This window comes from Vipera berus (genome assembly GCF_964194415.1).
Source record: "Vipera berus genome assembly, chromosome: 5".
Classification (NCBI taxonomy): domain Eukaryota; kingdom Metazoa; phylum Chordata; class Lepidosauria; order Squamata; family Viperidae; genus Vipera; species Vipera berus.
In genome coordinates this window covers 100,368,648-100,382,942 of record NC_138207.1, presented here as the reverse complement: position 1 = coordinate 100,382,942, position 14,295 = coordinate 100,368,648, and positions in this window count along the sequence as shown.

Sequence of the window (14,295 nt, the reverse complement as noted above, 5' to 3'; positions counted from 1 at the left end):
TTTGTTTCTTTTCTTTTCTCTTCTTCATGGTGTCTCTTCTATAGATAAAGGCGGGCAAGAGGGCAGCAACTAAGATTACTAGGGCAGTACAGGAGCAGCAGTTACCAGCAGTGCTATAGGGCATAAAATGGCAGCAACTATAAAAAATGGTTGGGTCAATGGAGAGATGAGGATTCTTTCTTGGAGAAAATGTTCAGCAACTCCGGTGAGCTGCAAATTGTCACATTGTGGAATCTATGGAGCTGTGTCCCATCCAGGGAAGAAAAAAAAAACAAGCTTTGTGTTGCCTGTGGTGTAACTGTCCAAGAACCAGCTACAAGCTAGTGAGCTCCTTGGTGGTTGCCCAGTACACACAACTCCTTTATCAGAATCAGAATAGACCTGGAAGGGACCTTGGAGGTCTTCTAGTCCAACCCCCCTGCTCAAGTAGGAAATTCTATACAATTTGAGACAAGTGGGTGTCCATCTCTTCTTAAAAACCTTCAGTGATGGAGCACCCACAACTTCTGAAGGCAACTTCTGTTCCACTGGTTAATTGTCCTCACTGTTAGGAATTTCAGGTTGCTTCTGTCTTTGGTCAGTTTCCAACCATTGTTTCTTGTCCTGTCTTTTTGGTGCTTTGGAAAATAAGTGGACCCCCTCTTCTTTGTGGCAGCCCCTCAAATACTGGAATACTGCTATCAAATCACCCCTAGTCCTTCTTTTCTCTTGTACGTTTAAGTTGTAGTACCATTACGGATAACACGTTGAATACAATCCGTCAGCCAGTTACAAATCCATCTGGTGGTGATGCTGCCTATCCCACATTTTTCTAGCTTACTAAGAAGTAGGATGAGGTCTACTTTCTCAAATGCCTTACTGAAATCTAAGTATACTATGTCCACATCATTTCACTGGTCTACTAGTTTAGTCACTTTGTCAAAGAATGAAATAAGATTGGTTTGGCACGATCTGTTTGTAACAAACCTCTGCTGGCTTCTAGTTATAACTTTATTTCTTGATGTTCACAGATCTGTGTTTTGATTATCTTTTCCAGGATCTTCCCAGGTATTGACGTTAGCCTGGTCAAGACAAATGAAGTTTGAAATGTTTATAGTTAAAGATATAATAGGAAAATTAATACAACCATGTGTAGAGCTTAAGGCGTACACAAATTTAACATAACAACCAAACAACCTAGTAAAATAACACTAAATTGCTCTACAAGGCAAACCCTTCAAGGAGAAATGCTTTCTGGGAAGAATGGAACTGTCATTTTATGATTTTCTGTAACACTGGTTGGTTAATTCTACTGCCAGTTATATTGACATGAAGAAAAGCAAGGAATCATCTTGTTCTGTACCAGCCTGCTACCGGCCCTGCAGAAAAGGCAGGGACAACCCCTTTTACAAGAAGGCAAGAGGCTGGAATTACGCCTGCCAAATTTATTACCACAAAAACAAACGGAACAAGACAAACCAAGAAACAGGAGCTTTAAGAAACATGAACTATCCAAGCGGTTGCCTTCAGCAAACCAGCCCTCCCCACACATTCCCCTTATATAGAGTTCAGGGCGTGGCTTCTCTCTGCCTCCTTCCGAGAAGCCCCATTGCCTTCCTCTGTTTACTCCTAATTGACTGCCTCCTGCGTCGGGCGTCCTTGAACAGGGCCAGCTGTGGGTCATCTTCATCCACGCTGTCAGGCTCACACAGCTGGGTCTCCGTGGTGACCAAGTGGGAGGGGCCTGGCTGAGGGCTCTCATCAGCAAGATCTTCAACCCCCTCAGCAAGGTCTTCAACACCCCCCTCCTCCTCTGAGTCGTCCGACCCAACTGCCGAACCCACAGGCTGACCCTGAATCACAACACATCTAAGAACATGGCAGACCCTAGCTTCATGTTCTGTATTATTTTGTTGTTTGATTGCTTGGTTTTCATTTGTGAACTAGTTATTTCATACAGAAGGTAGGGTCATCATTCTATATTTATGGAAAAGGTTAACGTGGTAAACATGTATGAAAGTAGAAAATGTCCCGTCTAATATCAAAGCTTGCCTAGCCTTGAGTCAAGCTCAGCTGCCAAGGCTAAGATGATCCTAGCTAGGCCTGAAGATCCCTTCCAGCCATGTCACAGCAAACAGTTGAGGCAAGCCAGCCATATGGATGGATGTTCTCGGGGCTTCTCGGTTGCGGAGTTCTGGTTCAAAGGTTTTGTTTTAAAACCTGTAATATGAGAAGCTAGAAGTAGCAGCTGCCTCAAGTACATGTAACGATTCAGCTCACATTCATCTACTCAGATGGAAACCCTAACTAAAAAATATCGTTTAATGTGAAAGTAAAGCCATATTTCCCTTCTTTGTCTTTAGCTTTATAACTCTTTCACAGAACTGTAAAGTTTTAATTCTTCCTCGGTCCCAATTTTGCACGCTAGGATACTTGTTTTTGTACATTTCTTGTCGTTTCACATGGAAAGCTGTAACTGATTTCTCAGACAGATTATAACATTAAAAGTTAATATATAACACCATAGTATCAAGCAAGCAATTGTTTGAGCCATGGAATTGAGTTACAAAAGGGCGATACCTACCGCCTGAGCTGTGAGTTTCTCCAAAACCAGAGACGCCTGGACAGAAAGCTTATTTCCCCCCTTGGCTTCCCTTATAAGGGGTCTCTTCAAATGGGGGTGCTCAGTTCTATATGTTATTTAAAACCTGAGCAAAACTGGCTTGAAGGTAGCATTGTTTTGAAAATCCTAGTTTTCATTAAACTATTCTTATTATGATCACCCAGCTTCAAAATTACTGGAAATTCTTAGGAAGATCTAGAAGGGTTTGGTGGCTCCCCAAGCTTAGGTAGTATTGTGGCTGATCTGAAATCAATTCTTCTCATGATCCTGCTAGGGCTCGATAGATACGGCATACAGAATAAGAGAGTTGGAAGGGACCTTGGAGGTCTCCTTGTCCAACCCTCTGCTCAGGCAGGAGACCCTGTGCTACCTCAGGCAAGTGGGTGTCCAATCTTCTCTTGAAAGCCTCCAGTGATGGAGCAACCACCATTTCCTCAGGCAAGCCATTCCACCGATTACCTGGTCTCACTGTCAGGAAATTTCTGCTTAGCTTTAGGTTGGATATCTTTTTAATGATCTTCGTGTTGTGATTCAGGGTCAGCCTGTGGGTTCGGCAGTTGGGTCGGACGACTCAGAGGAGGAGGAGGAATGGGGTGTTGAAGAGCTTGCTGATGATGGCCTTGAGGCTCCGCAGAGCCCTCAGCCGGGCCCCTCCCACCTGGTCACGACAGAGACCCAGCTGTGTGAGCCTGACAGCGTGGATGAAGATGACCCACAGCTGGCCCTGTTCAAGGACGCCCGACGCAGGAGGCAGTCAATCAGGAGTAAACAGAGGAAGGCAATGGGGCACCTCGGAAGGAGGCAGAGAGAAGCCACGCCCTGAACTGTATTTAAGGGGAATGTGTGGGAGGGCTGGTTTGCTGAAGGCAACCGCTTGGATAGTTCCTGTTTCATAGCTCCTGTTTCATGGTTGGTGTCTTGTCTTGCTCTGTTTTATGTTAATAAATTTGGCAGGCTTTATTCCAGCCTCTTGCCGTTTGTAAAGGGGTTGTCCCTGCTTTTGCTGCAGGGCCGGTACCAGGCTGGTACAGAACACTTCGACCTGTCACTTCTTGTCCTGCCCTCACGTGCTCTTGTGGACTACAGTGTTTTTTTAAAAGAATAAAAATAAAACAAAGCACTGCCATTGATTCCAGACGTTGAAACAAAATCAGGGTGATAAATTAGTTGGCTGTATATTTGAAATAAAAATATGATGCGAGAGTCCCCTTGACTGTGAGTTTCTTTACCCATTCTTTGCTTGTTATAGCATGATTTGTACCACACCCCTTAGGCACAAATTGTAGTAGAGTTTGGTCATCAGTCTTCTGATCCCACAGGAAGTCATTAAAAAAACTTAAAATTTGTTGGAAGTACTGGAAGTAATAATTCATATAGCAATTTAGTAACACAGAGTATCAAACTTTATGTCAAAAGTTTGAAGTTTTAAATTCTAACCCAAAGGCATCCATCCAGGTCCTTTTTCCAAGACTTCAAGATTTTCAATCAAGATTTTAAAGTATAATCAGGGGAGAAATCCAAGAAGCAAGAAAAGCAAACTGTACGTAGGGGACAGATTTGCAAATATCACAAAATTAAATTAGGTATTCACAATTATATTAGTTTGGATCTACACATTAAAATATCATATGTCGTACAATACAACCATACTGTGTATAGTTGCAACGGCTAAAATATTCTGCTTCTCATTGAAAATTGGGTTGAATTCTTTCTGTGAAACAATTGCGTATTAGGAGGAGTACAGATCAATGTCAGAAATCATCTCATATTTGAGAAACTAATAGGATACAGAATTCAACTTCACTTAGAAACCATTCCGGGATTATAATTCTACCTATAGGTTTGTTTGGCAATAAAGAATTTTTAAACTAAGGGGAAATGTTAAATTTACTCAGGCTCAAAAGTTAAGAGAAAATTTTTATAAAATGTTTTATAGATGGCATCTGGATCCCAAGAAGTTGTCCAACATGTATCCTAATTTACAGTCTAAATGTTGGAGATGTGGTAGTTTAGAAGCTACCTATTTTCACATGTGGTGGACTTGTAGAAATATAAAAGCTTTTTGGATCAAAATTTGGTGGAACATTCAAAAGATTTTTAAGAGAAAGATAAAGTTTTCTCCGCAATTATTTTTATTGGGTATTGTTGTAGATTGTGATGTTAAAGAAACTAATTTGATGTTGAACATGATAACGGCAGCACGGTTACTGGTGGGACAATATTGGAAGAAGGATAGTTTGCCCACTATAGAAGAATGGGTGTTTAAAGGTTCGAATCTTGCAGAAATGTCTAAGATTTCTGCTTATTTGAAAGATCATTCACAGGAAAGATATATTTCAGTTTGGAGGAGATGGATAAATTATATTGAGAACAAATATGGGACTAAAAAGTTCCATTTAGCTTATGAGTAGATTTTAGTGGGATATTGTTATTGGTACGTTGATTGTAGTTATGTTAAAGGGGAGTTAAAGCACATTATGAATTTGGTTAATTGTATATTATGCATAATTTTTATTTAGAATATGATTATTGTAACTATAATCCTGTATTTAGCTCTGGGAAGTGGGGGGGGGGAGTGGGGGGGGTTTGGGGTGGGGGGGATTTGGGGATATATTGTAAAACTTTGTTTTTGTAAAACTTTTTAATAAAAAAAATAATAAATAGAAAAATAGAAAAATAAAAAAGAATTTTTAGACTAAGCACCCCACCCGCTCACTGCACACCCTCTCCAGCCCAGGCCCCTCCCTTGCTCACCATCCCCAACAGGAGGAGGAGCACCTATTAAGGCCACTGCACACCCCGATTTCTGCTGGTGGATACTCCAAAGGTCCAGAACGGCTATCCCAAAACAGCACACCTGAGCTTCACCTCGCCTCGCCTCGCCTCGCCTCACCCACCCCCCACTCCCACTTCTCCAAAGCAGGGAAGCACCAGGAAGTTCCCCTCATAAGTCTGAACTGTCTGGGCTGATTCTCGTGGGGAAAACGTGGTCTTGAATTTAACTTTTAGCCAAACCATGAAGGGCTTTATAGGTGAAGACCAAGAAACATCAGCCTTGAGCTCTGAGCCCAAGCAACTCTTTAGATGGGACAGGCATAAACTTGCAACCTGAACATTTCCTCAACCCGTTCCACAATCTCCTCTCATGCTCGTGATCCCATGAGTCATGAAAAAAAAATTAACTTTGAAACTTCCCTCTTAATATCCACATAATAATTACACCAAGAACTTCAGTGGGGAGTTTGCAGCCATGTCTGCACTCATCCCCTACTTGTTTGCTTAACATATTCTTTATGCAGAGAAAAAGTTCTATTATTGATTGGCTGCCTTTTACATTACTGGCCTTGGATCAATCCCCTGCGGATGAAGGCCTCTTCCTTAAAAGTTATGGACCTTAATCCATTTGGGTTGGTGCTGGTGCTGGTGGGTAGATAAGTGTTTTCCAACTTCCAGTCTAGGGGTCAGAGAGAGAGAGAAGGGTTGTCCACCCTCACCCTGCTGAGCTCCTAGAGCTAAGGAAGAAACAGAGTCTGCTTAAGTCCAGCACCTTAACCGTTGAGCCACACTGATTCTATCAGCATGCTGCAAATATTTTAGAAACAGAGAAATGTAATGTAAAGCTTTACATGTCCTTGTACATCAATTTATAATATGTCACTAGGAAACAACCCTATAAATCAGTGTAATAATGCTATTTCAAAAAATAATATTTTTGTGAAGCTTTGTTTGGCTGGATGTTGATATCACCAGGATGATATCAACTGCCTGTTTTAGAAGCCTTGACCCGAAATTCTGGGGTGCTTCTGGCAGTTTTTCCTTATTGGCCCTCTACCCTGAAACCATTTTAATCCATCTTATTGTTATTCTGTATCCGTAACTGAGTAAATCTTTAGTTTCTAGGATTAATGAACTTATACTTTCCAAACTGTATATCTGAGTTGATGGAACAAGATTATTTTCTCTTCTTTATGGGCCTGAGCAAGTTTGTTCTGCACAACTTCAGACTGGATATAGCAAACTTAATGAGATCCAGATGGTCCACCTCTATGGAGTAATCCTTTAGAAAGTTAATTCTGCAACTTGGATGCTGTTATCCAGTACCGTAATGGAGATGCAGTTTCCTCTTTTCCCAGATCTGCAGGGCCCAGTAATGTTCACTCCATTTTTCCTATCATGCTGTAACCTGCTGGAGTTATCTCAGATTTTCAGGAATCAGCTGGGGTTACCTGAAAGTCATGACTAGTTATTTTCTGCATTTTGGCAGTTATGAAATAGGGGAAAAAAGTCAAAATAAAATAATAATAAAATAAAATACCGGTAAAACACTGCCACAGGAAAAAAAAAAAACCCAAATTGCTTATAAATTTGTGGGGCAGATAGCTAAGGAGAAATAGATCCTAAAATCCCTGTGAACATATCTCCAGGAAGGCAAATCCTCAGAAATAATGAGACTTTCGGTCATATGAGTAACAAAATTCAGAGAAATGGAAAATCAGCTTTTTAAAATAATTAATTAGCTGAGGATGGCAGATCTTTAGAAATAATAATGCTTTCAGCCATATGCTAAACAAAATTCAGAGAATTGGAAAGTCATCTTTTTGGTAAGTACTTGAGTATCACCTTTTGGAATTTATAAAACTGTGAAACAGTCTTTGAAAGCAAAAATCCAGATGACCACTAGGTGGAACAAAAGAGTTAGAGATTTCTTTCTTTCTCCTCTGTTGTGGTGAGATACATTTCTGGAGCCCAGTTCTCACAGAGTTGAGGCCATAAAGGCCCAATAAATACCCAATAATAAGGTCCATCCTCATCCTGAAATGTGCAATAAAGGCTACCATACTATACCATAAAGGCTAAACATTTTCAGAAGATCTCTAGGGAAAAATAGTAGAGCTTTGGAAGACCTGTCCTTCATCTGTAGACACGGAGATGTCTCTGCAGTCCCAGTCTGGAAGCAAAGGAAATCTATTGCTGTGGGTGTTATTTTGTGATGCCACTCATGGTTTTCCCTTCAGTTTTGGGTGGTGCCTGTTTTCAAAGCCAGTGGAGGCTTCATAGCACAGAGGTCACCAGTGGATTTTGCCAGCAGATGCAACTTCTAGATCTCTCAAATGGATGTCACAGGATCCCTTTCACAGCATCTTTGTGGTGCTCGCGTGGTTGATCTCAGGGTCTCTCCTCCTAGTGACTCTACTATAGGCATATGGACACCATCCATCCCAATAAGGAATCCCAGCATCTCAGGGATTAATGCTGGTGGACTCTACATCATCCAAGATGTCCAGGTTGGAGACATGATCTGGCCAAAGGATGGAGTGGAGATCACGCATGTGACACTTTCCCAACTGTTTGATGCGCTTTCAGTTCAGAGTCCAGAACTCACAACCAAATTAGGAGGGAAGGGATGACCACAGTTCTGTAGGCTTTTAGCTTTGTGGAGCTACAGATGTTGTATTGATTGAACCCTCTAGTACTCGACTGCCCCACTCGGCGCCTGGCTGGCCTTACTGACCTTGGAGTAAATTTCTTTGTCCAGAGACCCGTCGCTAAAGACGATGCTTCCCAAGAATTTGAAGCTGCTTACATTTGTCAGCTGGGTGTTGTCAACAGTTACTTTTGGCTCTGCGAGCTTGGCATTTGGCTACGGCCGATGAAGGAGTTCAGTCTTGTGCCGGGAGTGCAAAGAGGGTTTCTTGAGCGGCTGTCTGGAGGCGCCTTGCGTGTTCACCTGCCAAAGGTCAGAGAGAGCCATCCAAGCAGGTCCTGATGACCACGCCCAGAGCCTGGACAGCATGTGAGAACACGCAAGCAAAGAACAGACAGAACAGGACTAGCACACAACCCTGTTTTATACCAGTGTGTTAACCTTTAAGGACCAGCAGTAAGTTCTGGCTCTTTTGTGAAAGACAGATGCTACATTTTAAGAGTTTAACAATAGGCCTTCCTCACTGCTATCTTATCCAGCCATCCTGCAGTCAGCAAAAAATTACAATGCATGAAATTTGCTGTTCTCAATATCCATCTTTATCCTTCCTTTATTGCATCCATTCCTAATAACTGCAGTCACCTGACGGATTTGTTACAGGGATTAACAATTTTTACACACCTCAGACAGAGCTGGATTAAAGGGGGAAGCACTTCTTTGTGTAGCCAAGGGGCCCTTGGGACTCTCCCATTCGTAGGACAAAGCCAATGTCCTTGGAGAAACGGAAAGACTGCCAGGGCATGACTGGGCTCTGGTTACAGGCAAGCGGGGGGGGGGGGCGGGGCGTGACTTGGAGAAGAAAGAGAAACCTCTTCCAAGAGGAGCAAAATTGCCTTCCATCCATGTTCACTACACTTTCAGATGTGGCCCTCTTGGTCCACTTTTTATTCTCATGACATCCCTGAACGTGGCTGCTGTGGCAGTGGCGTAGTGTGGGTTGTCAGCACCCGGGGCAATTTGCGCCCCCTAACCCGGTGACATCATGGCACCGCCGAAAAGACGCGCCCCGCAGCGGCGTAGACTTTCCAAGAAGAGTCGCGCGCATGCGGGATGCTTCCGGGTCCCTCTCGAGGGCGGCTGGGCGGGGCTCCGACCTGCAAGAGCCGCTGCATTCAAGCTCGCACGTGAGCCCCGCTAAATAAAGCCACGCATGCGCACGAAGCTAGGCCGGCCGGCCGGCGGGTCCGTCTTCGCTCGGCCAAGCCTGCCGGGGCGCCTGCGGGGCGCTTGCGGTTGGCCTGAGCCTGGGCGGAGAGTTGGGCGCTTCTATTTATTTTATTCAGTTTATGTGGCCGCCCATCTCACCTGCCGGACTCGTTTCGCTTTGCAAGAAAGAGCAGCTCGAGAGCGGAGCCAAGCCGACTCTGTGCAGCCCTTGGGGCTCCCTGAGCAGCTCAGTGCGAGCGCGCCCCCCCCAGATGTTGCGCCCGGTGTGGCCCGCCCCCCCTGCACCCCCCACGCTACGCCACTGTGCTGTGGTAAGATCTCCCTTTATTCCTCCCGCTTTTATTCCTATCTCAATTTCTTCTCCCGTGTTACTGTGCCGTGCCAGAATTTTTCCGGCCTGTTTCGGTAGCCTGTTTTCCTTCTGCCTTGGCAGACTGTCCAGCCTTTCTAAAGCTGGGCAGCACCTCTGAGACATCCAGACAAGGCCCAGAGACAACGCCCTTTCCCAACGCCTGCTTTCCCAGGCGCCAATCCTGCAGGCTGCCGAGGATGGGTGTTGTAGTTCAGCTTCTTCCGAGGGCCCTTGCTGGAGAAGAGCTGATCTGGAGCCAAGCCTGCCTTTTCCTCTGGATGCTGGATTCCTTTCGGACCTCGCTCAAAGTGTTTACAGGAAAACACAGAGAGCCTGGGTTAAGTTGGGGACGGACCAGCACTTAAGCTACGATGATTAAATTCTACGTCAAGAATTTCTTTGACTCACCGGCGGATCCTAGAATGAACGGCGTGACGTGAATTAAGGGCCTTTCTAGGAAGCAGACAGGGTCAGAACACTTACCGAAAATTGGAACTTCATCCCAGGTGGGGTTTTTTTTTTTTTAGAAAAAAATAAATGAATTTGATATTCTGTAATACGGAAATGATGTTTTCTTGGAATTTAGTTGCAGTGGTGCGGCAGATGTGAAAGTGTCCTGGGAAGACCCAGCTGCAGCAAAACACGTGGCTGTGATCACATGAGCCATTTCCAGTAAGATTCATTCATAGTTAACGAGGAGGCTGCCTCTCATTTTTCCTTCTCTGTTTCTCCTCCCTTTGTCAGGCTTATTAGACCCGGCATTCCTGGCTTGCCTGAAGTCTCCAGACGAAGGCTGGTTTCTCCGGGGCTCAGAAGGAAAAAAGGCTGTAGGAGCAGCAGAGAGAAGCCGGTGCACAGAACAGGAATTGAACTGCAAAAGCAACTGAACTAAGGTAAAGGTAAAGGTTCCCCCGCACACGCGTGCTAGTCGTTTCCGACTCTAGGGGTCGGTGCTCATCTCCGTTTCAAAGCCGAAGAGCCAGCGCTTGTCCGAGGACGTCTCCGTGGTCATGTGGCCGGCATGACTAGACGCCAAAGGCGCACGGAACGCTGTTACCTTCCCACCGTAGTAGTCCCTATTTTTCTACTTGCATTTTTTACGTGCTTTCGAACTGCTAGGTTGGCAGAAGCTGGGACGAGTAACAGGCGCTCACTCTGCTATGCGGCACTCGGGATTCGACCCGCCAAACTGCCGACCTTCTGATCGACAAGCTCAGCGTCCTAACCCACTGAGCCACCGCGTCCCTCTAACTGAACTAAAGCCGAGCTAATATCCGAAATAGTTGCGCTGGGGAGAGAGAAGCTAGAAGCACCAAATACTTTCTTCCTTTTTCAAGGGTTTATTCGTTTATTTGGAAGACCGCAATACTTGCAAAGATTTTCCCATGCATAAATTTAAATGGCCTGTAGCTGCCCTCAGTTATGCGAAGTTTAATCACTTGATAAATTTGCAACATGGCCCCATCCACTGCAAGACTACAGACTGAGGACAATTTGTTTCTGATTAATCTCAACACTAATTTCATTCAAATGCCCTCTCCTTCCTCCAACAGGCTCAGGGCGATGTTAATGAACTTTATTATTCAAGTTCATTCTTCTGGCAAGCTAAGATAGGTGGGTCTGAATATAAGTTAATTGCTAAGCCTTTTCCTCTCATCCTGACCAAGGGGAATTTGAATCTAAACCAGAATTCAATTCATAGTCTGCTACACACACACACACTCTTTTGAATGGCATAGTGGTTCATTTTTATTGCAAAATCATTTATCAATCAGGTACTGACTGTCCCTTTGTAATTCAACAGTCTGAGAAGTGCCCAAGGCGTTCCTCAGCTGAAAATAAAGTACGTATACCGGCCATGTCAAGTTGCCAGATCTGATTCTCAAAGATGCTCTGTAGTATATGTATGTATATATATATATATATATATATATATATATATATATATATATATATATATATATATATATATATATATATATATATATATATATATATATATATATATATATATATATATATATATATATATATATATATATATATATATATATATATATATATATATATATATATATATATGTATATATATATATATGTATATATATATATATGTATATATATATATATATAAGGTAAAGGTAAAGGTTCCCCCGCACATGCGTGCTAGTCGTTTCCGACTCTAGGGGCCGGTGCTTATCTCCGTTTCAAAGCCGAAGAGCCAGCGCTTGTCCGAGGACGTCTCCGTGGTCATGTGGCCGGCATGACTAGACGCCAAAGGCGCACGGAACGCTGTTACCTTCCCACCGTAGTGGTCCCTATTTTTCTACTTGCATTTTTTACGTGCTTTCGAACTGCTAGGTTGGCAGAAGCTGGGACGAGTAACAGGCGCTCACTCTGTTACGCGGCACTCGGGATTTGACCCGCCAAACTGACGACCTTCTGATCGACAAGCTCAGCGTCCTAACCCACTGAGCCACCACGTCCCTATATATATATATATATATATATATATATATATATATATATATATATATATATATATATATATATATATATATATATATATATATATATATAATTACATTTATATACCGCCCTTTCCCGAAGGACTCAGGGCGGTTTACAGGGTGATTAAAAAACAAAAATACAAAAGTTAAAAACAGATTAAAAAAAATTATATTCGTCCCTGCATAAATAAAACCCCAGTTAAAATTAAGATTAAAGCTAAAATTAAAATTCTCAGCCTGGGCCCGAGAGCTCGAAGAGCCAAGTCTTCAGGCCCCGGCGGAATGAACGGAGGTTGGGGGCAGTCCTCAGCTCCACTGGCAGCTGGTTCCAAAGGGCAGGCGCCCCCACTGAGAAGGCCCTATCCCTGGGTGTCGTCCGCCGGCAATCTCTTATAGCTCTTTTCCATGCAAGTCAGCCTTCTCAACCTGGTGCTCTTCTTCTAATTCTTACAACTGCGGGAAACCACAATGATGGGATCATCTTTCTGTTATCGTTTAGATCCCTTTAGTTAAGTATGTTAACTAGGAATGCAAAGTAATTATAATTTCAGTTCTGATACCAAGCATACTGGAGGAAACCTTAGCTAAAATCAAGGGATAGATTAAATGCAGTCAATACACTCTGTTCTCTTCATCTCCTTCTCTCAGGAAAAAGCGCTATGGAATTCTGATTTTTTATCTCCTTTCGGACTTTACACAATTTCCTCGGGCAAAGGACTGAATTCAGCTGAACTGAATTCTTCCGTTTTGCAATTTCGGAACTGGTGGGATTCCTAGCGAAGAAGCACAGGACACCTGGTGGCTTCTTGGAGGTAACTACATCGTCCTGGTGTGAAATGCCTTCAAGACATCCGCAAACAGCTTCCTACAGCAGCCATCAGGCTTCAGCCAGGAATATTGGTGATCTTTGAGGAATTGCACAAAGAAACCCCAGGAGTCTAGTCTAGTGCAGTGGAAGAACAGATCTCTAAGGCTGCTCTTTTGCAATAACAAAAACCAGGACTGAGGATTTGCAACGTTCTCAGTTGCAGTCTGAGGCACTGGATCCAGCATTTGTGTAGAAACCTATCAAAGCATCCAGTGCAAACTTAAGGGCAATGGAACAATGGTGACTTTGCAGCCCACACACCCCATAACAAACACTGAAATATTTTTGGAAAACGCCCAAGGGCATACGACATGGACTGACAAAATGGATAGCTGAGGTGGCAGGAAGACAATTGTGAGACGTTTATTGCTCCAGGACAATATTTTATTCTTTTGCTCATAATGTTGCACTGATTGTTGGTACCTGCTGTCTATTCTCAATGTTTCAGGGCTGGACTTCAAACTGCTTTGTAAAGAACTGGGGAATTGTACAGTAGCAAAGCCCCACAATTAACAGGGCCAAAGTATACACCTAGCAGCTAGAGCAGAGGTGGGCGGCTACAGCTGGGAGCTGAGGTCCACAGGTCATAAAGGGGCCCTAGTTGCCCACTCCCGACTTGGAGATTGAGGCACAAACTTATAGCTTTAAATCTGCCACTCAAACGCCAGGGACTTCTTGCAGAGAGCAGGCTCTGGCTTGAATCTTTGTGCGTGATGTCTTTTAGTGGTCTTACATGCTCTGCCTTTCCTACCACGGTAGGCGTTCCTTTGGAGAGTAAACCACCTTGGGTGGAGGCTGGCTGACTTATCAAACAAACATTAACAACTAACAGAGGCAGTTTGGTCTAGTGGTGAAAGCACCAGAGTGCCAGAGACGGTGAATTCTAGTCCCACCGGAGATATGAAAGCCAGCTGGATAACTTTGGGTCGGTCACTCTCTTCTCAGCCCAGCCCACCTCACAGGGTGGTTGTTATGAGGAAAATTGGAGAAGGACTAGATATGCTCACTGCCTTGAGTTATTTATAAAAATACGAAAGACAGGGGAGATTTTAACTGGGCCCAGAATTATGATCCAAAGTCATGGCAGCGTGACATGATATGGGGAATGAGTTTAAAAAGTTTAAAAGCTGATATCTCATTATGGGACCAGACAGCATTAATCTAAGAGGACACTTCCTTTATCACTTTGCTACTTTTCCTTTATTGTTTTTTTCCCCCCAAAAAACTGCTTGAAAAACAGATAAACGCAAACCTCCACGGTACATAATGCATCTCACACACTACCAAAAAAAAAATACATATAAAAAACAA